This window comes from Apteryx mantelli, chromosome 19 (assembly GCF_036417845.1).
Source record: "Apteryx mantelli isolate bAptMan1 chromosome 19, bAptMan1.hap1, whole genome shotgun sequence".
Lineage (NCBI taxonomy): Eukaryota > Metazoa > Chordata > Aves > Apterygiformes > Apterygidae > Apteryx > Apteryx mantelli.
Window position 1 is genome coordinate 684,603 of NC_089996.1, and position 25,535 is coordinate 710,137.

General features: G+C 48.9%; 1 long non-coding RNA gene across 2 annotated transcripts; it reads right to left on the reverse strand.

Annotated features, from left to right (window-relative positions):
* Nucleotides 1–841: 841 nt before the first annotated feature.
* LOC136993688 (uncharacterized) lies at nucleotides 842–25,535 on the reverse strand. 2 transcript variants are annotated; one of them, XR_010886092.1, is made up of 6 exons: nucleotides 24,998–25,535; nucleotides 20,246–20,369; nucleotides 15,573–15,696; nucleotides 10,822–10,945; nucleotides 6,071–6,194; nucleotides 842–1,443 (listed from the first exon to the last, which is right to left on the reverse strand). It is a non-coding gene; the product is annotated as an uncharacterized lncRNA (long non-coding RNA). The 2 variants fall into 2 exon arrangements; XR_010886091.1 differs by lacking the exon at nucleotides 24,998–25,535 and having other exon boundaries at nucleotides 20,246–20,786.

Consider the following 25,535-nt stretch of genomic DNA (forward strand, 5'->3'; position numbering starts at 1 on the left):
ACCCTTAGTTGGAACTACACAGAGGAGCCTAATGGCTCAATGATCTGGAACCCAGGCGGATGGACTACACGCTGTAGTGCATTGCCTTGGGGTGCTTTAAATTCATGGTCTTGGGGACGTGCAGCCAACATCCTGCAATATACCCAGCCTGTAAACACGTCCTGGTGCATACAATGGGATGATGGAATGGGCCAGGGATGTCCAAAACAATGCCACGATGCTACACTGGCTGCAAATTGTCCTTATAGTTGCTCTTGGTCCGATCCTGATAGGGGCTTCATACCCTTTGATCATGGGTCCCCTTTTATTCCCATGTCAAATGGATCAACACTGTGGTCTTGCCGAACGGTGATAAATTGCTCCAACTGGGAACAATACAAGTGGGTACAGTATTACTGGTCAGTTTACACGACCCTAAAAATGGGCTGCCTGTGCTGAAATCACAGCGTGCCCTATGCATACGTAGGATCAGAATTCGCACCCCGCAATGACTGCCACATCACCTCCGTCGATGCACCAGCAGGCCTAATTTGGGCCTGTAGTGATGGTCACATGCATACTACCTTATCTGCTAGACTGCCTAACCCCCAATGTACACTAGGCATCCCCACTTTGTGCCCTGTATGGAAGAGGACCCCAGTCCAGCCCCACTGGTTTGCTCGCACAAGAAGGGAGCTGGGAGGTAAGGTTGAGGGGTGGCAGGACCCAGGAGCAGCCGTCCGAATAGCATGGGGAATGGAAGGATTTTGGGGATTTGGGTCCGCTACAGTACGAACACGGTTGTGGATAAGTAAATTAGCCTACCAGGTAGAACTTTTAGCCAACGCCACACGAGACAGCTTGTCCTTGATCAACACACAATTGCAAGCTACGACTAAGATGGCTCTCCAGAATCGCATGGCACTGGACCTGATGTTACTGCACCAAAATGGACTGTGTGGCTACCTCAATCTCTCAAGCACGGACTGCTGTGTTTACATTCCAAACGTCACACAGGACCTCAACACCCAACTAGAAACCATACGACAGGTGGCCAAAGATACTCGCGAGCTCCGAGAGTCGATGAACAACAGCTGGCTGTCGAAACTGTTCGGCTGGTTTGGACTCAGTGTCACCGGATGGATCCAAAGCTTGTTACAGACTGGGGTTATCATTATCATTGTGGTAATATTACTATGCATTACTGTTAGCTGCCTAAAAACCTTCATAAGCCGTGCCCTAGAGTTGCGTCCACTCACCACTTCCTATACCCCATTAGTGGAGGTCAGTCCAGACACATACGCATCACCCCTCCAACAAGTTATCGATACACCTGTGACTGAGAGTGGGATGTGAAAGTGGCAGCAGCCACGGGGTGGATGATGTGGGAACAAGAGAGAATTCAGGGAGAAAGATAAGGGGGCACACGGGAAAAACAGTACGTGGCAGCCAAAGCACACCACCCTTTTGCAACATGAGTAACGAACTAGCTGGTGAAGGCCAGACAGTTTGTTCCAGCTGCACAGCGGAGGAGGGAGCGATACGGAGGTATCACGGTCCGCCCCTGACCACAAAGGGTTGCATCCCAAAAAATAATTGCTGCTCACAGACTAACTGTTGACCTATAGTACCCCCAGCCTCATTATCCCTGCTTACCATATTAAAAATCATGCCCTTTGCTGCATAACGATATGTAAATAAGGGGGACATACCCCCAACAACCGCGCAAAGGGCAATCTGGCCAATGAAGTATGTCTGCCGCACTTCCACATCCCACCTTCAGCAACTATAAAACAGAGGATAGCTCACTAAAGTTTTTGGAAGGGAAGAAAACTGAACCGCCGACCTGTTCACCGGAGATTGCTGACGAGCGAGCCTCCTTCTCCCCTCCCCCAAACAGGGACGCCTCTTTGGTAAGACTTGCGCCTCCGACAAACGTCGGAGGTTACCCAGGAAAATATATTATTATTGAAAGCGCTTAATTGTTAGTTTGAGCTCATGGAAAGAAAATTTGTAGCAGCAAGTGCATTTATCAACGGCAATTCCGAACCTGTTGTATCTGTCGCTTTAATAAAATCTTATTCTTTTTTACTTTGCGAAACTGTCTCAGGGAAAGTCCTCAAACAGGGGGGCTCTGGCAGGCAAATGTAAATTACACAGATTCTTTTTACTTTGCGAAACTGTCTCAGGGAAAGTCCTCAAACAGGGGGGCTCTGGCAGGCAAACGTAAATTATAAAGATAAGGAAGGGCCTTCCGTCCCTCCCTTTCACGCGACAGTAAATTGGCGTAGTCGGCAGGATTGCCATGGATAAACTGCTGCATAAATATAAGTGTGCACCATCCCAAGCAGGGAAAGAATGGGCCCATAAATTTTGGAAAGATGAAGATAAAGTGGTAGAGCGAATAGAGCAGTGTAGAAGCCAGCAAAAGAGCAGGAAAGGTAAAGGAAAAGGAATTGTTTGTGCGGTATTGGGGGCTTGCTTATCTTGCGCGCAGAAAGAATATAAAGAGTCCCCTCCTCCCGAAATAGTTGCAGACGCAGAATATGCTGCTTTAAAATCAGCTAACGAGGTGCTGGAAACCTCACTAGCCTTTGAAAAGGAGAATCGAGAAAAATTGGGGACACAAGTAAATGGTCTCACAGTTGAAAACCAGAACTTAAAGACAGAAGTTAGGGAGATGAAAATGCTGCTAGCTGCAGCAGAAAGGCGAGAGAAGCAGCTGCAGGCAAAATTAGACTTACTCCTAAACCAAATGCCATCCACAGTCTCGGCTCAGCAAATTCGTAAACTAGTACGCTGCGCTGACCCTGAGACCTGGGATGGGGATATCTGGTATGACAATGACGATAATGACGATTTTCTGGAAAGCTCCGATTGCTGTACTCCCACCCCAGAGCCTGTGCCAGTACGACCACTGATTAAAACTGAGGTTGCAGCTGAGGGAGAGGATAACATTCGTACTACTGTACGCTCAATCCCTTGGTCCCCGGCAGAATTGGCCAAGCTGCAAGAAAAGTACTCTAGACGGCCGGAAGAATCTGAGACCGAATATGTATGGCGAGTCTCCCTCACGGGGGGAGATCGTATCTTGCTGAGTGAAGGAGAGGCAGAGGGCTACTGGGGCCCCGGAGTATTTCTAACCACCCCTCTGGGCGACCAGAATTATTCATTAACCGCCCGAGCTGTCTATTGGGCCGGTGGCATAGACCCACAGGAGCGAGGGGACCCCCTCGTTATCAAGACTTCTGGCTTCTCAGACCTTGCTGCGTCTGTGCAGAAGGCAGCCTGCATACAAGCAATGCATGAGAGGGAGGCGTTAAGGAGATCTCCCATGCTAGCTCCAATTGATCCAGCGAGGTTAACCCCCCTTATCCGCGGTCTCCCTGATAGCCTGAAAACTTGTGTGGCCAATGCTCAGGATCGCATACAAACCGCTTGCACAATGAACGCTGGCGCAGCTGCTGCACAGCCCCCGCGAGAGCAGGCTCATGTGACCACCTGGAATGAATTTGTGCAAGAAATAATAAGTTACGGACGCCGTATGGGCTGGATTGGAACTAAGCCCGGAGAACCGACTGAACCTCCATGGTGGGTCCGTCAGGTACAGGCTAGCAATTTGCAGCATGAACCCCACCAAAAATTCGACAAGGAGTGTAATGACCTCTGGCGCAGAGCACTGGCACTGGGAGTACCGCGGCAGTTACTGCACAGCACCCCCACGGCTGACCTTCAGGCTCTGGTACAATCTCTGGGCCGAAGGATTGATGCGAGCGGGGGGGCCCTGCCCATAAGGCATGACTCAGCCCCGCAACAGGACCTGATTGACTTACCAGATGCCACACCAAAAACCTCGCATCCCCAGGGAGGGCAGTGAGCCACCCTGCCCGGCGAGTGCTAGTTCCACAATGGCTCCTTGATGCTGTCTGCAGCCACACAGGCAGGAATTGATGGGGTGGTACGCACACTCCCCCTACAATTCTCCCGCTTGTGGCCGGTGAGGACATTCCTACTCCCTCAAGAATCATAATATACCAATATGTTGATGACATACTGGTAGGCGGAAAAAAGATATCAAATTAGTACTAGATGTATAGTACCCACCTTCTAACATAAATTTCGCCGGTTGGACGACAACCGAGCATCTTTTCTTTATGTTTCCACAGGTATTCCACATGCCAGGAAATTGCACCTGGGATCAAGGACTCCCTTACACTGACTGGGAGTGCCCCCGAGGATTACTAATTGTTTGTTGCTGGGTAATTGTATCTCTAACACTTATAATTGTCTGTAGGCCAAAACTGTAATCAAAGCCTAGCTTGCACTGTTGCTTGTAACCTACTGTCAACATGAACCTAATGTTATATATAGGCCACGCTGAGAAAATATTCTTTAGTTTAACGTGTATATGCTTAATAGGTATAATGATAATCACATGTGTAAACCGAGAGAATAATTGGTAGAACAGTACGAGAACTTGTCGCGATCAATTCCCTCATGATTTGAATGATAATCTGATTTTAGCCTTGATAAGGGGCTTTGCAGCAATGCTTAACGAGTCCAGCATCACTGCTTGCCTGCCCCTACCCAAATCAGCTGAGGATCCCCTGCCTATGGGAATAATTCCAACGGATATAGAAACCAGTCTATTACATCTCTGGAATCAAAGTGGACCCATACCATTTGTAAATCCGCATGCCCCACATCAGGCACCACTAACTGTAACACCTACTGGAGCTTTCAATTTCTCAACAATTTCCAAAACTAACTGCACCCTTAGTTGGAACTACACAGAGGAGCCTAATGGCTCAATGATCTGGAACCCAGGCGGATGGACTACACGCTGTAGTGCATTGCCTTGGGGTGCTTTAAATTCATGGTCTTGGGGACGTGCAGCCAACATCCTGCAATATACCCAGCCTGTAAACACGTCCTGGTGCATACAATGGGATGATGGAATGGGCCAGGGATGTCCAAAACAATGCCACGATGCTACACTGGCTGCAAATTGTCCTTATAGTTGCTCTTGGTCCGATCCTGATAGGGGCTTCATACCCTTTGATCATGGGTCCCCTTTTATTCCCATGTCAAATGGATCAACACTGTGGTCTTGCCGAACGGTGATAAATTGCTCCAACTGGGAACAATACAAGTGGGTACAGTATTACTGGTCAGTTTACACGACCCTAAAAATGGGCTGCCTGTGCTGAAATCACAGCGTGCCCTATGCATACGTAGGATCAGAATTCGCACCCCGCAATGACTGCCACATCACCTCCGTCGATGCACCAGCAGGCCTAATTTGGGCCTGTAGTGATGGTCACATGCATACTACCTTATCTGCTAGACTGCCTAACCCCCAATGTACACTAGGCATCCCCACTTTGTGCCCTGTATGGAAGAGGACCCCAGTCCAGCCCCACTGGTTTGCTCGCACAAGAAGGGAGCTGGGAGGTAAGGTTGAGGGGTGGCAGGACCCAGGAGCAGCCGTCCGAATAGCATGGGGAATGGAAGGATTTTGGGGATTTGGGTCCGCTACAGTACGAACACGGTTGTGGATAAGTAAATTAGCCTACCAGGTAGAACTTTTAGCCAACGCCACACGAGACAGCTTGTCCTTGATCAACACACAATTGCAAGCTACGACTAAGATGGCTCTCCAGAATCGCATGGCACTGGACCTGATGTTACTGCACCAAAATGGACTGTGTGGCTACCTCAATCTCTCAAGCACGGACTGCTGTGTTTACATTCCAAACGTCACACAGGACCTCAACACCCAACTAGAAACCATACGACAGGTGGCCAAAGATACTCGCGAGCTCCGAGAGTCGATGAACAACAGCTGGCTGTCGAAACTGTTCGGCTGGTTTGGACTCAGTGTCACCGGATGGATCCAAAGCTTGTTACAGACTGGGGTTATCATTATCATTGTGGTAATATTACTATGCATTACTGTTAGCTGCCTAAAAACCTTCATAAGCCGTGCCCTAGAGTTGCGTCCACTCACCACTTCCTATACCCCATTAGTGGAGGTCAGTCCAGACACATACGCATCACCCCTCCAACAAGTTATCGATACACCTGTGACTGAGAGTGGGATGTGAAAGTGGCAGCAGCCACGGGGTGGATGATGTGGGAACAAGAGAGAATTCAGGGAGAAAGATAAGGGGGCACACGGGAAAAACAGTACGTGGCAGCCAAAGCACACCACCCTTTTGCAACATGAGTAACGAACTAGCTGGTGAAGGCCAGACAGTTTGTTCCAGCTGCACAGCGGAGGAGGGAGCGATACGGAGGTATCACGGTCCGCCCCTGACCACAAAGGGTTGCATCCCAAAAAATAATTGCTGCTCACAGACTAACTGTTGACCTATAGTACCCCCAGCCTCATTATCCCTGCTTACCATATTAAAAATCATGCCCTTTGCTGCATAACGATATGTAAATAAGGGGGACATACCCCCAACAACCGCGCAAAGGGCAATCTGGCCAATGAAGTATGTCTGCCGCACTTCCACATCCCACCTTCAGCAACTATAAAACAGAGGATAGCTCACTAAAGTTTTTGGAAGGGAAGAAAACTGAACCGCCGACCTGTTCACCGGAGATTGCTGACGAGCGAGCCTCCTTCTCCCCTCCCCCAAACAGGGACGCCTCTTTGGTAAGACTTGCGCCTCCGACAAACGTCGGAGGTTACCCAGGAAAATATATTATTATTGAAAGCGCTTAATTGTTAGTTTGAGCTCATGGAAAGAAAATTTGTAGCAGCAAGTGCATTTATCAACGGCAATTCCGAACCTGTTGTATCTGTCGCTTTAATAAAATCTTATTCTTTTTTACTTTGCGAAACTGTCTCAGGGAAAGTCCTCAAACAGGGGGGCTCTGGCAGGCAAATGTAAATTACACAGATTCTTTTTACTTTGCGAAACTGTCTCAGGGAAAGTCCTCAAACAGGGGGGCTCTGGCAGGCAAACGTAAATTATAAAGATAAGGAAGGGCCTTCCGTCCCTCCCTTTCACGCGACAGTAAATTGGCGTAGTCGGCAGGATTGCCATGGATAAACTGCTGCATAAATATAAGTGTGCACCATCCCAAGCAGGGAAAGAATGGGCCCATAAATTTTGGAAAGATGAAGATAAAGTGGTAGAGCGAATAGAGCAGTGTAGAAGCCAGCAAAAGAGCAGGAAAGGTAAAGGAAAAGGAATTGTTTGTGCGGTATTGGGGGCTTGCTTATCTTGCGCGCAGAAAGAATATAAAGAGTCCCCTCCTCCCGAAATAGTTGCAGACGCAGAATATGCTGCTTTAAAATCAGCTAACGAGGTGCTGGAAACCTCACTAGCCTTTGAAAAGGAGAATCGAGAAAAATTGGGGACACAAGTAAATGGTCTCACAGTTGAAAACCAGAACTTAAAGACAGAAGTTAGGGAGATGAAAATGCTGCTAGCTGCAGCAGAAAGGCGAGAGAAGCAGCTGCAGGCAAAATTAGACTTACTCCTAAACCAAATGCCATCCACAGTCTCGGCTCAGCAAATTCGTAAACTAGTACGCTGCGCTGACCCTGAGACCTGGGATGGGGATATCTGGTATGACAATGACGATAATGACGATTTTCTGGAAAGCTCCGATTGCTGTACTCCCACCCCAGAGCCTGTGCCAGTACGACCACTGATTAAAACTGAGGTTGCAGCTGAGGGAGAGGATAACATTCGTACTACTGTACGCTCAATCCCTTGGTCCCCGGCAGAATTGGCCAAGCTGCAAGAAAAGTACTCTAGACGGCCGGAAGAATCTGAGACCGAATATGTATGGCGAGTCTCCCTCACGGGGGGAGATCGTATCTTGCTGAGTGAAGGAGAGGCAGAGGGCTACTGGGGCCCCGGAGTATTTCTAACCACCCCTCTGGGCGACCAGAATTATTCATTAACCGCCCGAGCTGTCTATTGGGCCGGTGGCATAGACCCACAGGAGCGAGGGGACCCCCTCGTTATCAAGACTTCTGGCTTCTCAGACCTTGCTGCGTCTGTGCAGAAGGCAGCCTGCATACAAGCAATGCATGAGAGGGAGGCGTTAAGGAGATCTCCCATGCTAGCTCCAATTGATCCAGCGAGGTTAACCCCCCTTATCCGCGGTCTCCCTGATAGCCTGAAAACTTGTGTGGCCAATGCTCAGGATCGCATACAAACCGCTTGCACAATGAACGCTGGCGCAGCTGCTGCACAGCCCCCGCGAGAGCAGGCTCATGTGACCACCTGGAATGAATTTGTGCAAGAAATAATAAGTTACGGACGCCGTATGGGCTGGATTGGAACTAAGCCCGGAGAACCGACTGAACCTCCATGGTGGGTCCGTCAGGTACAGGCTAGCAATTTGCAGCATGAACCCCACCAAAAATTCGACAAGGAGTGTAATGACCTCTGGCGCAGAGCACTGGCACTGGGAGTACCGCGGCAGTTACTGCACAGCACCCCCACGGCTGACCTTCAGGCTCTGGTACAATCTCTGGGCCGAAGGATTGATGCGAGCGGGGGGGCCCTGCCCATAAGGCATGACTCAGCCCCGCAACAGGACCTGATTGACTTACCAGATGCCACACCAAAAACCTCGCATCCCCAGGGAGGGCAGTGAGCCACCCTGCCCGGCGAGTGCTAGTTCCACAATGGCTCCTTGATGCTGTCTGCAGCCACACAGGCAGGAATTGATGGGGTGGTACGCACACTCCCCCTACAATTCTCCCGCTTGTGGCCGGTGAGGACATTCCTACTCCCTCAAGAATCATAATATACCAATATGTTGATGACATACTGGTAGGCGGAAAAAAGATATCAAATTAGTACTAGATGTATAGTACCCACCTTCTAACATAAATTTCGCCGGTTGGACGACAACCGAGCATCTTTTCTTTATGTTTCCACAGGTATTCCACATGCCAGGAAATTGCACCTGGGATCAAGGACTCCCTTACACTGACTGGGAGTGCCCCCGAGGATTACTAATTGTTTGTTGCTGGGTAATTGTATCTCTAACACTTATAATTGTCTGTAGGCCAAAACTGTAATCAAAGCCTAGCTTGCACTGTTGCTTGTAACCTACTGTCAACATGAACCTAATGTTATATATAGGCCACGCTGAGAAAATATTCTTTAGTTTAACGTGTATATGCTTAATAGGTATAATGATAATCACATGTGTAAACCGAGAGAATAATTGGTAGAACAGTACGAGAACTTGTCGCGATCAATTCCCTCATGATTTGAATGATAATCTGATTTTAGCCTTGATAAGGGGCTTTGCAGCAATGCTTAACGAGTCCAGCATCACTGCTTGCCTGCCCCTACCCAAATCAGCTGAGGATCCCCTGCCTATGGGAATAATTCCAACGGATATAGAAACCAGTCTATTACATCTCTGGAATCAAAGTGGACCCATACCATTTGTAAATCCGCATGCCCCACATCAGGCACCACTAACTGTAACACCTACTGGAGCTTTCAATTTCTCAACAATTTCCAAAACTAACTGCACCCTTAGTTGGAACTACACAGAGGAGCCTAATGGCTCAATGATCTGGAACCCAGGCGGATGGACTACACGCTGTAGTGCATTGCCTTGGGGTGCTTTAAATTCATGGTCTTGGGGACGTGCAGCCAACATCCTGCAATATACCCAGCCTGTAAACACGTCCTGGTGCATACAATGGGATGATGGAATGGGCCAGGGATGTCCAAAACAATGCCACGATGCTACACTGGCTGCAAATTGTCCTTATAGTTGCTCTTGGTCCGATCCTGATAGGGGCTTCATACCCTTTGATCATGGGTCCCCTTTTATTCCCATGTCAAATGGATCAACACTGTGGTCTTGCCGAACGGTGATAAATTGCTCCAACTGGGAACAATACAAGTGGGTACAGTATTACTGGTCAGTTTACACGACCCTAAAAATGGGCTGCCTGTGCTGAAATCACAGCGTGCCCTATGCATACGTAGGATCAGAATTCGCACCCCGCAATGACTGCCACATCACCTCCGTCGATGCACCAGCAGGCCTAATTTGGGCCTGTAGTGATGGTCACATGCATACTACCTTATCTGCTAGACTGCCTAACCCCCAATGTACACTAGGCATCCCCACTTTGTGCCCTGTATGGAAGAGGACCCCAGTCCAGCCCCACTGGTTTGCTCGCACAAGAAGGGAGCTGGGAGGTAAGGTTGAGGGGTGGCAGGACCCAGGAGCAGCCGTCCGAATAGCATGGGGAATGGAAGGATTTTGGGGATTTGGGTCCGCTACAGTACGAACACGGTTGTGGATAAGTAAATTAGCCTACCAGGTAGAACTTTTAGCCAACGCCACACGAGACAGCTTGTCCTTGATCAACACACAATTGCAAGCTACGACTAAGATGGCTCTCCAGAATCGCATGGCACTGGACCTGATGTTACTGCACCAAAATGGACTGTGTGGCTACCTCAATCTCTCAAGCACGGACTGCTGTGTTTACATTCCAAACGTCACACAGGACCTCAACACCCAACTAGAAACCATACGACAGGTGGCCAAAGATACTCGCGAGCTCCGAGAGTCGATGAACAACAGCTGGCTGTCGAAACTGTTCGGCTGGTTTGGACTCAGTGTCACCGGATGGATCCAAAGCTTGTTACAGACTGGGGTTATCATTATCATTGTGGTAATATTACTATGCATTACTGTTAGCTGCCTAAAAACCTTCATAAGCCGTGCCCTAGAGTTGCGTCCACTCACCACTTCCTATACCCCATTAGTGGAGGTCAGTCCAGACACATACGCATCACCCCTCCAACAAGTTATCGATACACCTGTGACTGAGAGTGGGATGTGAAAGTGGCAGCAGCCACGGGGTGGATGATGTGGGAACAAGAGAGAATTCAGGGAGAAAGATAAGGGGGCACACGGGAAAAACAGTACGTGGCAGCCAAAGCACACCACCCTTTTGCAACATGAGTAACGAACTAGCTGGTGAAGGCCAGACAGTTTGTTCCAGCTGCACAGCGGAGGAGGGAGCGATACGGAGGTATCACGGTCCGCCCCTGACCACAAAGGGTTGCATCCCAAAAAATAATTGCTGCTCACAGACTAACTGTTGACCTATAGTACCCCCAGCCTCATTATCCCTGCTTACCATATTAAAAATCATGCCCTTTGCTGCATAACGATATGTAAATAAGGGGGACATACCCCCAACAACCGCGCAAAGGGCAATCTGGCCAATGAAGTATGTCTGCCGCACTTCCACATCCCACCTTCAGCAACTATAAAACAGAGGATAGCTCACTAAAGTTTTTGGAAGGGAAGAAAACTGAACCGCCGACCTGTTCACCGGAGATTGCTGACGAGCGAGCCTCCTTCTCCCCTCCCCCAAACAGGGACGCCTCTTTGGTAAGACTTGCGCCTCCGACAAACGTCGGAGGTTACCCAGGAAAATATATTATTATTGAAAGCGCTTAATTGTTAGTTTGAGCTCATGGAAAGAAAATTTGTAGCAGCAAGTGCATTTATCAACGGCAATTCCGAACCTGTTGTATCTGTCGCTTTAATAAAATCTTATTCTTTTTTACTTTGCGAAACTGTCTCAGGGAAAGTCCTCAAACAGGGGGGCTCTGGCAGGCAAATGTAAATTACACAGATTCTTTTTACTTTGCGAAACTGTCTCAGGGAAAGTCCTCAAACAGGGGGGCTCTGGCAGGCAAACGTAAATTATAAAGATAAGGAAGGGCCTTCCGTCCCTCCCTTTCACGCGACAGTAAATTGGCGTAGTCGGCAGGATTGCCATGGATAAACTGCTGCATAAATATAAGTGTGCACCATCCCAAGCAGGGAAAGAATGGGCCCATAAATTTTGGAAAGATGAAGATAAAGTGGTAGAGCGAATAGAGCAGTGTAGAAGCCAGCAAAAGAGCAGGAAAGGTAAAGGAAAAGGAATTGTTTGTGCGGTATTGGGGGCTTGCTTATCTTGCGCGCAGAAAGAATATAAAGAGTCCCCTCCTCCCGAAATAGTTGCAGACGCAGAATATGCTGCTTTAAAATCAGCTAACGAGGTGCTGGAAACCTCACTAGCCTTTGAAAAGGAGAATTGAGAAAAATTGGGGACACAAGTAAATGGTCTCACAGTTGAAAACCAGAACTTAAAGACAGAAGTTAGGGAGATGAAAATGCTGCTAGCTGCAGCAGAAAGGCGAGAGAAGCAGCTGCAGGCAAAATTAGACTTACTCCTAAACCAAATGCCATCCACAGTCTCGGCTCAGCAAATTCGTAAACTAGTACGCTGCGCTGACCCTGAGACCTGGGATGGGGATATCTGGTATGACAATGACGATAATGACGATTTTCTGGAAAGCTCCGATTGCTGTACTCCCACCCCAGAGCCTGTGCCAGTACGACCACTGATTAAAACTGAGGTTGCAGCTGAGGGAGAGGATAACATTCGTACTACTGTACGCTCAATCCCTTGGTCCCCGGCAGAATTGGCCAAGCTGCAAGAAAAGTACTCTAGACGGCCGGAAGAATCTGAGACCGAATATGTATGGCGAGTCTCCCTCACGGGGGGAGATCGTATCTTGCTGAGTGAAGGAGAGGCAGAGGGCTACTGGGGCCCCGGAGTATTTCTAACCACCCCTCTGGGCGACCAGAATTATTCATTAACCGCCCGAGCTGTCTATTGGGCCGGTGGCATAGACCCACAGGAGCGAGGGGACCCCCTCGTTATCAAGACTTCTGGCTTCTCAGACCTTGCTGCGTCTGTGCAGAAGGCAGCCTGCATACAAGCAATGCATGAGAGGGAGGCGTTAAGGAGATCTCCCATGCTAGCTCCAATTGATCCAGCGAGGTTAACCCCCCTTATCCGCGGTCTCCCTGATAGCCTGAAAACTTGTGTGGCCAATGCTCAGGATCGCATACAAACCGCTTGCACAATGAACGCTGGCGCAGCTGCTGCACAGCCCCCGCGAGAGCAGGCTCATGTGACCACCTGGAATGAATTTGTGCAAGAAATAATAAGTTACGGACGCCGTATGGGCTGGATTGGAACTAAGCCCGGAGAACCGACTGAACCTCCATGGTGGGTCCGTCAGGTACAGGCTAGCAATTTGCAGCATGAACCCCACCAAAAATTCGACAAGGAGTGTAATGACCTCTGGCGCAGAGCACTGGCACTGGGAGTACCGCGGCAGTTACTGCACAGCACCCCCACGGCTGACCTTCAGGCTCTGGTACAATCTCTGGGCCGAAGGATTGATGCGAGCGGGGGGGCCCTGCCCATAAGGCATGACTCAGCCCCGCAACAGGACCTGATTGACTTACCAGATGCCACACCAAAAACCTCGCATCCCCAGGGAGGGCAGTGAGCCACCCTGCCCGGCGAGTGCTAGTTCCACAATGGCTCCTTGATGCTGTCTGCAGCCACACAGGCAGGAATTGATGGGGTGGTACGCACACTCCCCCTACAATTCTCCCGCTTGTGGCCGGTGAGGACATTCCTACTCCCTCAAGAATCATAATATACCAATATGTTGATGACATACTGGTAGGCGGAAAAAAGATATCAAATTAGTACTAGATGTATAGTACCCACCTTCTAACATAAATTTCGCCGGTTGGACGACAACCGAGCATCTTTTCTTTATGTTTCCACAGGTATTCCACATGCCAGGAAATTGCACCTGGGATCAAGGACTCCCTTACACTGACTGGGAGTGCCCCCGAGGATTACTAATTGTTTGTTGCTGGGTAATTGTATCTCTAACACTTATAATTGTCTGTAGGCCAAAACTGTAATCAAAGCCTAGCTTGCACTGTTGCTTGTAACCTACTGTCAACATGAACCTAATGTTATATATAGGCCACGCTGAGAAAATATTCTTTAGTTTAACGTGTATATGCTTAATAGGTATAATGATAATCACATGTGTAAACCGAGAGAATAATTGGTAGAACAGTACGAGAACTTGTCGCGATCAATTCCCTCATGATTTGAATGATAATCTGATTTTAGCCTTGATAAGGGGCTTTGCAGCAATGCTTAACGAGTCCAGCATCACTGCTTGCCTGCCCCTACCCAAATCAGCTGAGGATCCCCTGCCTATGGGAATAATTCCAACGGATATAGAAACCAGTCTATTACATCTCTGGAATCAAAGTGGACCCATACCATTTGTAAATCCGCATGCCCCACATCAGGCACCACTAACTGTAACACCTACTGGAGCTTTCAATTTCTCAACAATTTCCAAAACTAACTGCACCCTTAGTTGGAACTACACAGAGGAGCCTAATGGCTCAATGATCTGGAACCCAGGCGGATGGACTACACGCTGTAGTGCATTGCCTTGGGGTGCTTTAAATTCATGGTCTTGGGGACGTGCAGCCAACATCCTGCAATATACCCAGCCTGTAAACACGTCCTGGTGCATACAATGGGATGATGGAATGGGCCAGGGATGTCCAAAACAATGCCACGATGCTACACTGGCTGCAAATTGTCCTTATAGTTGCTCTTGGTCCGATCCTGATAGGGGCTTCATACCCTTTGATCATGGGTCCCCTTTTATTCCCATGTCAAATGGATCAACACTGTGGTCTTGCCGAACGGTGATAAATTGCTCCAACTGGGAACAATACAAGTGGGTACAGTATTACTGGTCAGTTTACACGACCCTAAAAATGGGCTGCCTGTGCTGAAATCACAGCGTGCCCTATGCATACGTAGGATCAGAATTCGCACCCCGCAATGACTGCCACATCACCTCCGTCGATGCACCAGCAGGCCTAATTTGGGCCTGTAGTGATGGTCACATGCATACTACCTTATCTGCTAGACTGCCTAACCCCCAATGTACACTAGGCATCCCCACTTTGTGCCCTGTATGGAAGAGGACCCCAGTCCAGCCCCACTGGTTTGCTCGCACAAGAAGGGAGCTGGGAGGTAAGGTTGAGGGGTGGCAGGACCCAGGAGCAGCCGTCCGAATAGCATGGGGAATGGAAGGATTTTGGGGATTTGGGTCCGCTACAGTACGAACACGGTTGTGGATAAGTAAATTAGCCTACCAGGTAGAACTTTTAGCCAACGCCACACGAGACAGCTTGTCCTTGATCAACACACAATTGCAAGCTACGACTAAGATGGCTCTCCAGAATCGCATGGCACTGGACCTGATGTTACTGCACCAAAATGGACTGTGTGGCTACCTCAATCTCTCAAGCACGGACTGCTGTGTTTACATTCCAAACGTCACACAGGACCTCAACACCCAACTAGAAACCATACGACAGGTGGCCAAAGATACTCGCGAGCTCCGAGAGTCGATGAACAACAGCTGGCTGTCGAAACTGTTCGGCTGGTTTGGACTCAGTGTCACCGGATGGATCCAAAGCTTGTTACAGACTGGGGTTATCATTATCATTGTGGTAATATTACTATGCATTACTGTTAGCTGCCTAAAAACCTTCATAAGCCGTGCCCTAGAGTTGCGTCCACTCACCACTTCCTATACCCCATTAGTGGAGGTCAGTCCAGACACATACGCATCACCCCTCCAACAAGTTATCGATACACCTGTGACTGAGAGTGGGATGTGAAAGTGGCAGCAGCCACGGGGTGGATGATGTGGGAACAAGAGAGAATTCAGGGAGAAAGATAAGGGGGCACACGGGAAAAACAGTACGTGGCAGCCAAAGCACACCACCCTTTTGCAACATGAGTAACGAACTAGCTGGTGAAGGCCAGACAGTTTGTTCCAGCTGCACAGCGGAGGAGGGAGCGATACGGAGGTATCACGGTCCGCCCCTGACCACAAAGGGTTGCATCCCAAAAAAATAATTGCTGCTCACAGACTAACTGTTGACCTATAGTACCCCCAGCCTCATTATCCCTGCTTACCATATTAAAAATCATGCCCTTTGCTGCATAACGATATGTAAATAAGGGGGACATACCCCCAACAACCGCGCAAAGGGCAATCTGGCCAATGAAGTATGTCTGCCGCACTTCCACATCCCACCTTCAGCAACTATAAAACAGAGGATAGCTCACTAAAGTTTTTGGAAGGGAAGAAAACTGAACCGCCGACCTGTTCACCGGAGATTGCTGACGAGCGAGCCTCCTTCTCCCCTCCCCCAAACAGGGACGCCTCTTTGGTAAGACTTGCGCCTCCGACAAACGTCGGAGGTTACCCAGGAAAATATATTATTATTGAAAGCGCTTAATTGTTAGTTTGAGCTCATGGAAAGAAAATTTGTAGCAGCAAGTGCATTTATCAACGGCAATTCCGAACCTGTTGTATCTGTCGCTTTAATAAAATCTTATTCTTTTTTACTTTGCGAAACTGTCTCAGGGAAAGTCCTCAAACAGGGGGGCTCTGGCAGGCAAACGTAAATTATAAAGATAAGGAAGGGCCTTCCGTCCCTCCCTTTCACGCGACAGTAAATTGGCGTAGTCGGCAGGATTGCCATGGATAAACTGCTGCATAAATATAAGTGTGCACCATCCCAAGCAGGGAAAGAATGGGCCCATAAATTTTGGAAAGATGAAGATAAAGTGGTAGAGCGAATAGAGCAGTGTAGAAGCCAGCAAAAGAGCAGGAAAGGTAAAGGAAAAGGAATTGTTTGTGCGGTATTGGGGGCTTGCTTATCTTGCGCGCAGAAAGAATATAAAGAGTCCCCTCCTCCCGAAATAGTTGCAGACGCAGAATATGCTGCTTTAAAATCAGCTAACGAGGTGCTGGAAACCTCACTAGCCTTTGAAAAGGAGAATCGAGAAAAATTGGGGACACAAGTAAATGGTCTCACAGTTGAAAACCAGAACTTAAAGACAGAAGTTAGGGAGATGAAAATGCTGCTAGCTGCAGCAGAAAGGCGAGAGAAGCAGCTGCAGGCAAAATTAGACTTACTCCTAAACCAAATGCCATCCACAGTCTCGGCTCAGCAAATTCGTAAACTAGTACGCTGCGCTGACCCTGAGACCTGGGATGGGGATATCTGGTATGACAATGACGATAATGACGATTTTCTGGAAAGCTCCGATTGCTGTACTCCCACCCCAGAGCCTGTGCCAGTACGACCACTGATTAAAACTGAGGTTGCAGCTGAGGGAGAGGATAACATTCGTACTACTGTACGCTCAATCCCTTGGTCCCCGGCAGAATTGGCCAAGCTGCAAGAAAAGTACTCTAGACGGCCGGAAGAATCTGAGACCGAATATGTATGGCGAGTCTCCCTCACGGGGGGAGATCGTATCTTGCTGAGTGAAGGAGAGGCAGAGGGCTACTGGGGCCCCGGAGTATTTCTAACCACCCCTCTGGGCGACCAGAATTATTCATTAACCGCCCGAGCTGTCTATTGGGCCGGTGGCATAGACCCACAGGAGCGAGGGGACCCCCTCGTTATCAAGACTTCTGGCTTCTCAGACCTTGCTGCGTCTGTGCAGAAGGCAGCCTGCATACAAGCAATGCATGAGAGGGAGGCGTTAAGGAGATCTCCCATGCTAGCTCCAATTGATCCAGCGAGGTTAACCCCCCTTATCCGCGGTCTCCCTGATAGCCTGAAAACTTGTGTGGCCAATGCTCAGGATCGCATACAAACCGCTTGCACAATGAACGCTGGCGCAGCTGCTGCACAGCCCCCGCGAGAGCAGGCTCATGTGACCACCTGGAATGAATTTGTGCAAGAAATAATAAGTTACGGACGCCGTATGGGCTGGATTGGAACTAAGCCCGGAGAACCGACTGAACCTCCATGGTGGGTCCGTCAGGTACAGGCTAGCAATTTGCAGCATGAACCCCACCAAAAATTCGACAAGGAGTGTAATGACCTCTGGCGCAGAGCACTGGCACTGGGAGTACCGCGGCAGTTACTGCACAGCACCCCCACGGCTGACCTTCAGGCTCTGGTACAATCTCTGGGCCGAAGGATTGATGCGAGCGGGGGGGCCCTGCCCATAAGGCATGACTCAGCCCCGCAACAGGACCTGATTGACTTACCAGATGCCACACCAAAAACCTCGCATCCCCAGGGAGGGCAGTGAGCCACCCTGCCCGGCGAGTGCTAGTTCCACAATGGCTCCTTGATGCTGTCTGCAGCCACACAGGCAGGAATTGATGGGGTGGTACGCACACTCCCCCTACAATTCTCCCGCTTGTGGCCGGTGAGGACATTCCTACTCCCTCAAGAATCATAATATACCAATATGTTGATGACATACTGGTAGGCGGAAAAAAGATATCAAATTAGTACTAGATGTATAGTACCCACCTTCTAACATAAATTTCGCCGGTTGGACGACAACCGAGCATCTTTTCTTTATGTTTCCACAGGTATTCCACATGCCAGGAAATTGCACCTGGGATCAAGGACTCCCTTACACTGACTGGGAGTGCCCCCGAGGATTACTAATTGTTTGTTGCTGGGTAATTGTATCTCTAACACTTATAATTGTCTGTAGGCCAAAACTGTAATCAAAGCCTAGCTTGCACTGTTGCTTGTAACCTACTGTCAACATGAACCTAATGTTATATATAGGCCACGCTGAGAAAATATTCTTTAGTTTAACGTGTATATGCTTAATAGGTATAATGATAATCACATGTGTAAACCGAGAGAATAATTGGTAGAACAGTACGAGAACTTGTCGCGATCAATTCCCTCATGATTTGAATGATAATCTGATTTTAGCCTTGATAAGGGGCTTTGCAGCAATGCTTAACGAGTCCAGCATCACTGCTTGCCTGCCCCTACCCAAATCAGCTGAGGATCCCCTGCCTATGGGAATAATTCCAACGGATATAGAAACCAGTCTATTACATCTCTGGAATCAAAGTGGACCCATACCATTTGTAAATCCGCATGCCCCACATCAGGCACCACTAACTGTAACACCTACTGGAGCTTTCAATTTCTCAACAATTTCCAAAACTAACTGCACCCTTAGTTGGAACAACACAGAGGAGCCTAATGGCTCAATGATCTGGAACCCAGGCGGATGGACTACACGCTGTAGTGCATTGCCTTGGGGTGCTTTAAATTCATGGTCTTGGGGACGTGCAGCCAACATCCTGCAATATACCCAGCCTGTAAACACGTCCTGGTGCATACAATGGGATGATGGAATGGGCCAGGGATGTCCAAAACAATGCCACGATGCTACACTGGCTGCAAATTGTCCTTATAGTTGCTCTTGGTCCGATCCTGATAGGGGCTTCATACCCTTTGATCATGGGTCCCCTTTTATTCCCATGTCAAATGGATCAACACTGTGGTCTTGCCGAACGGTGATAAATTGCTCCAACTGGGAACAATACAAGTGGGTACAGTATTACTGGTCAGTTTACACGACCCTAAAAATGGGCTGCCTGTGCTGAAATCACAGCGTGCCCTATGCATACGTAGGATCAGAATTCGCACCCCGCAATGACTGCCACATCACCTCCGTCGATGCACCAGCAGGCCTAATTTGGGCCTGTAGTGATGGTCACATGCATACTACCTTATCTGCTAGACTGCCTAACCCCCAATGTACACTAGGCATCCCCACTTTGTGCCCTGTATGGAAGAGGACCCCAGTCCAGCCCCACTGGTTTGCTCGCACAAGAAGGGAGCTGGGAGGTAAGGTTGAGGGGTGGCAGGACCCAGGAGCAGCCGTCCGAATAGCATGGGGAATGGAAGGATTTTGGGGATTTGGGTCCGCTACAGTACGAACACGGTTGTGGATAAGTAAATTAGCCTACCAGGTAGAACTTTTAGCCAACGCCACACGAGACAGCTTGTCCTTGATCAACACACAATTGCAAGCTACGACTAAGATGGCTCTCCAGAATCGCATGGCACTGGACCTGATGTTACTGCACCAAAATGGACTGTGTGGCTACCTCAATCTCTCAAGCACGGACTGCTGTGTTTACATTCCAAACGTCACACAGGACCTCAACACCCAACTAGAAACCATACGACAGGTGGCCAAAGATACTCGCGAGCTCCGAGAGTCGATGAACAACAGCTGGCTGTCGAAACTGTTCGGCTGGTTTGGACTCAGTGTCACCGGATGGATCCAAAGCTTGTTACAGACTGGGGTTATCATTATCATTGTGGTAATATTACTATGCATTACTGTTAGCTGCCTAAAAACCTTCATAAGCCGTGCCCTAGAGTTGCGTCCACTCACCACTTCCTATACCCCATTAGTGGAGGTCAGTCCAGACACATACGCATCACCCCTCCAACAAGTTATCGATACACCTGTGACTGAGAGTGGGATGTGAAAGTGGCAGCAGCCACGGGGTGGATGATGTGGGAACAAGAGAGAATTCAGGGAGAAAGATAAGGGGGCACACGGGAAAAACAGTACGTGGCAGCCAAAGCACACCACCCTTTTGCAACATGAGTAACGAACTAGCTGGTGAAGGCCAGACAGTTTGTTCCAGCTGCACAGCGGAGGAGGGAGCGATACGGAGGTATCACGGTCCGCCCCTGACCACAAAGGGTTGCATCCCAAAAAAATAATTGCTGCTCACAGACTAACTGTTGACCTATAGTACCCCCAGCCTCATTATCCCTGCTTACCATATTAAAAATCATGCCCTTTGCTGCATAACGATATGTAAATAAGGGGGACATACCCCCAACAACCGCGCAAAGGGCAATCTGGCCAATGAAGTATGTCTGCCGCACTTCCACATCCCACCTTCAGCAACTATAAAACAGAGGATAGCTCACTAAAGTTTTTGGAAGGGAAGAAAACTGAACCGCCGACCTGTTCACCGGAGATTGCTGACGAGCGAGCCTCCTTCTCCCCTCCCCCAAACAGGGACGCCTCTTTGGTAAGACTTGCGCCTCCGACAAACGTCGGAGGTTACCCAGGAAAATATATTATTATTGAAAGCGCTTAATTGTTAGTTTGAGCTCATGGAAAGAAAATTTGTAGCAGCAAGTGCATTTATCAACGGCAATTCCGAACCTGTTGTATCTGTCGCTTTAATAAAATCTTATTCTTTTTTACTTTGCGAAACTGTCTCAGGGAAAGTCCTCAAACAGGGGGGCTCTGGCAGGCAAATGTAAATTACACAGATTCTTTTTACTTTGCGAAACTGTCTCAGGGAAAGTCCTCAAACAGGGGGGCTCTGGCAGGCAAACGTAAATTATAAAGATAAGGAAGGGCCTTCCGTCCCTCCCTTTCACGCGACAGTAAATTGGCGTAGTCGGCAGGATTGCCATGGATAAACTGCTGCATAAATATAAGTGTGCACCATCCCAAGCAGGGAAAGAATGGGCCCATAAATTTTGGAAAGATGAAGATAAAGTGGTAGAGCGAATAGAGCAGTGTAGAAGCCAGCAAAAGAGCAGGAAAGGTAAAGGAAAAGGAATTGTTTGTGCGGTATTGGGGGCTTGCTTATCTTGCGCGCAGAAAGAATATAAAGAGTCCCCTCCTCCCGAAATAGTTGCAGACGCAGAATATGCTGCTTTAAAATCAGCTAACGAGGTGCTGGAAACCTCACTAGCCTTTGAAAAGGAGAATCGAGAAAAATTGGGGACACAAGTAAATGGTCTCACAGTTGAAAACCAGAACTTAAAGACAGAAGTTAGGGAGATGAAAATGCTGCTAGCTGCAGCAGAAAGGCGAGAGAAGCAGCTGCAGGCAAAATTAGACTTACTCCTAAACCAAATGCCATCCACAGTCTCGGCTCAGCAAATTCGTAAACTAGTACGCTGCGCTGACCCTGAGACCTGGGATGGGGATATCTGGTATGACAATGACGATAATGACGATTTTCTGGAAAGCTCCGATTGCTGTACTCCCACCCCAGAGCCTGTGCCAGTACGACCACTGATTAAAACTGAGGTTGCAGCTGAGGGAGAGGATAACATTCGTACTACTGTACGCTCAATCCCTTGGTCCCCGGCAGAATTGGCCAAGCTGCAAGAAAAGTACTCTAGACGGCCGGAAGAATCTGAGACCGAATATGTATGGCGAGTCTCCCTCACGGGGGGAGATCGTATCTTGCTGAGTGAAGGAGAGGCAGAGGGCTACTGGGGCCCCGGAGTATTTCTAACCACCCCTCTGGGCGACCAGAATTATTCATTAACCGCCCGAGCTGTCTATTGGGCCGGTGGCATAGACCCACAGGAGCGAGGGGACCCCCTCGTTATCAAGACTTCTGGCTTCTCAGACCTTGCTGCGTCTGTGCAGAAGGCAGCCTGCATACAAGCAATGCATGAGAGGGAGGCGTTAAGGAGATCTCCCATGCTAGCTCCAATTGATCCAGCGAGGTTAACCCCCCTTATCCGCGGTCTCCCTGATAGCCTGAAAACTTGTGTGGCCAATGCTCAGGATCGCATACAAACCGCTTGCACAATGAACGCTGGCGCAGCTGCTGCACAGCCCCCGCGAGAGCAGGCTCATGTGACCACCTGGAATGAATTTGTGCAAGAAATAATAAGTTACGGACGCCGTATGGGCTGGATTGGAACTAAGCCCGGAGAACCGACTGAACCTCCATGGTGGGTCCGTCAGGTACAGGCTAGCAATTTGCAGCATGAACCCCACCAAAAATTCGACAAGGAGTGTAATGACCTCTGGCGCAGAGCACTGGCACTGGGAGTACCGCGGCAGTTACTGCACAGCACCCCCACGGCTGACCTTCAGGCTCTGGTACAATCTCTGGGCCGAAGGATTGATGCGAGCGGGGGGGCCCTGCCCATAAGGCATGACTCAGCCCCGCAACAGGACCTGATTGACTTACCAGATGCCACACCAAAAACCTCGCATCCCCAGGGAGGGCAGTGAGCCACCCTGCCCGGCGAGTGCTAGTTCCACAATGGCTCCTTGATGCTGTCTGCAGCCACACAGGCAGGAATTGATGGGGTGGTACGCACACTCCCCCTACAATTCTCCCGCTTGTGGCCGGTGAGGACATTCCTACTCCCTCAAGAATCATAATATACCAATATGTTGATGACATACTGGTAGGCGGAAAAAAGATATCAAATTAGTACTAGATGTATAGTACCCACCTTCTAACATAAATTTCGCCGGTTGGACGACAACCGAGCATCTTTTCTTTATGTTTCCACAGGTATTCCACATGCCAGGAAATTGCACCTGGGATCAAGGACTCCCTTACACTGACTGGGAGTGCCCCCGAGGATTACTAATTGTTTGTTGCTGGGTAATTGTATCTCTAACACTTATAATTGTCTGTAGGCCAAAACTGTAATCAAAGCCTAGCTTGCACTGTTGCTTGTAACCTACTGTCAACATGAACCTAATGTTATATATAGGCCACGCTGAGAAAATATTCTTTAGTTTAACGTGTATATGCTTAATAGGTATAATGATAATCACATGTGTAAACCGAGAGAATAATTGGTAGAACAGTACGAGAACTTGTCGCGATCAATTCCCTCATGATTTGAATGATAATCTGATTTTAGCCTTGATAAGGGGCTTTGCAGCAATGCTTAACGAGTCCAGCATCACTGCTTGCCTGCCCCTACCCAAATCAGCTGAGGATCCCCTGCCTATGGGAATAATTCCAACGGATATAGAAACCAGTCTATTACATCTCTGGAATCAAAGTGGACCCATACCATTTGTAAATCCGCATGCCCCACATCAGGCACCACTAACTGTAACACCTACTGGAGCTTTCAATTTCTCAACAATTTCCAAAACTAACTGCACCCTTAGTTGGAACTACACAGAGGAGCCTAATGGCTCAATGATCTGGAACCCAGGCGGATGGACTACACGCTGTAGTGCATTGCCTTGGGGTGCTTTAAATTCATGGTCTTGGGGACGTGCAGCCAACATCCTGCAATATACCCAGCCTGTAAACACGTCCTGGTGCATACAATGGGATGATGGAATGGGCCAGGGATGTCCAAAACAATGCCACGATGCTACACTGGCTGCAAATTGTCCTTATAGTTGCTCTTGGTCCGATCCTGATAGGGGCTTCATACCCTTTGATCATGGGTCCCCTTTTATTCCCATGTCAAATGGATCAACACTGTGGTCTTGCCGAACGGTGATAAATTGCTCCAACTGGGAACAATACAAGTGGGTACAGTATTACTGGTCAGTTTACACGACCCTAAAAATGGGCTGCCTGTGCTGAAATCACAGCGTGCCCTATGCATACGTAGGATCAGAATTCGCACCCCGCAATGACTGCCACATCACCTCCGTCGATGCACCAGCAGGCCTAATTTGGGCCTGTAGTGATGGTCACATGCATACTACCTTATCTGCTAGACTGCCTAACCCCCAATGTACACTAGGCATCCCCACTTTGTGCCCTGTATGGAAGAGGACCCCAGTCCAGCCCCACTGGTTTGCTCGCACAAGAAGGGAGCTGGGAGGTAAGGTTGAGGGGTGGCAGGACCCAGGAGCAGCCGTCCGAATAGCATGGGGAATGGAAGGATTTTGGGGATTTGGGTCCGCTACAGTACGAACACGGTTGTGGATAAGTAAATTAGCCTACCAGGTAGAACTTTTAGCCAACGCCACACGAGACAGCTTGTCCTTGATCAACACACAATTGCAAGCTACGACTAAGATGGCTCTCCAGAATCGCATGGCACTGGACCTGATGTTACTGCACCAAAATGGACTGTGTGGCTACCTCAATCTCTCAAGCACGGACTGCTGTGTTTACATTCCAAACGTCACACAGGACCTCAACACCCAACTAGAAACCATACGACAGGTGGCCAAAGATACTCGCGAGCTCCGAGAGTCGATGAACAACAGCTGGCTGTCGAAACTGTTCGGCTGGTTTGGACTCAGTGTCACCGGATGGATCCAAAGCTTGTTACAGACTGGGGTTATCATTATCATTGTGGTAATATTACTATGCATTACTGTTAGCTGCCTAAAAACCTTCATAAGCCGTGCCCTAGAGTTGCGTCCACTCACCACTTCCTATACCCCATTAGTGGAGGTCAGTCCAGACACATACGCATCACCCCTCCAACAAGTTATCGATACACCTGTGACTGAGAGTGGGATGTGAAAGTGGCAGCAGCCACGGGGTGGATGATGTGGGAACAAGAGAGAATTCAGGGAGAAAGATAAGGGGGCACACGGGAAAAACAGTACGTGGCAGCCAAAGCACACCACCCTTTTGCAACATGAGTAACGAACTAGCTGGTGAAGGCCAGACAGTTTGTTCCAGCTGCACAGCGGAGGAGGGAGCGATACGGAGGTATCACGGTCCGCCCCTGACCACAAAGGGTTGCATCCCAAAAAATAATTGCTGCTCACAGACTAACTGTTGACCTATAGTACCCCCAGCCTCATTATCCCTGCTTACCATATTAAAAATCATGCCCTTTGCTGCATAACGATATGTAAATAAGGGGGACATACCCCCAACAACCGCGCAAAGGGCAATCTGGCCAATGAAGTATGTCTGCCGCACTTCCACATCCCACCTTCAGCAACTATAAAACAGAGGATAGCTCACTAAAGTTTTTGGAAGGGAAGAAAACTGAACCGCCGACCTGTTCACCGGAGATTGCTGACGAGCGAGCCT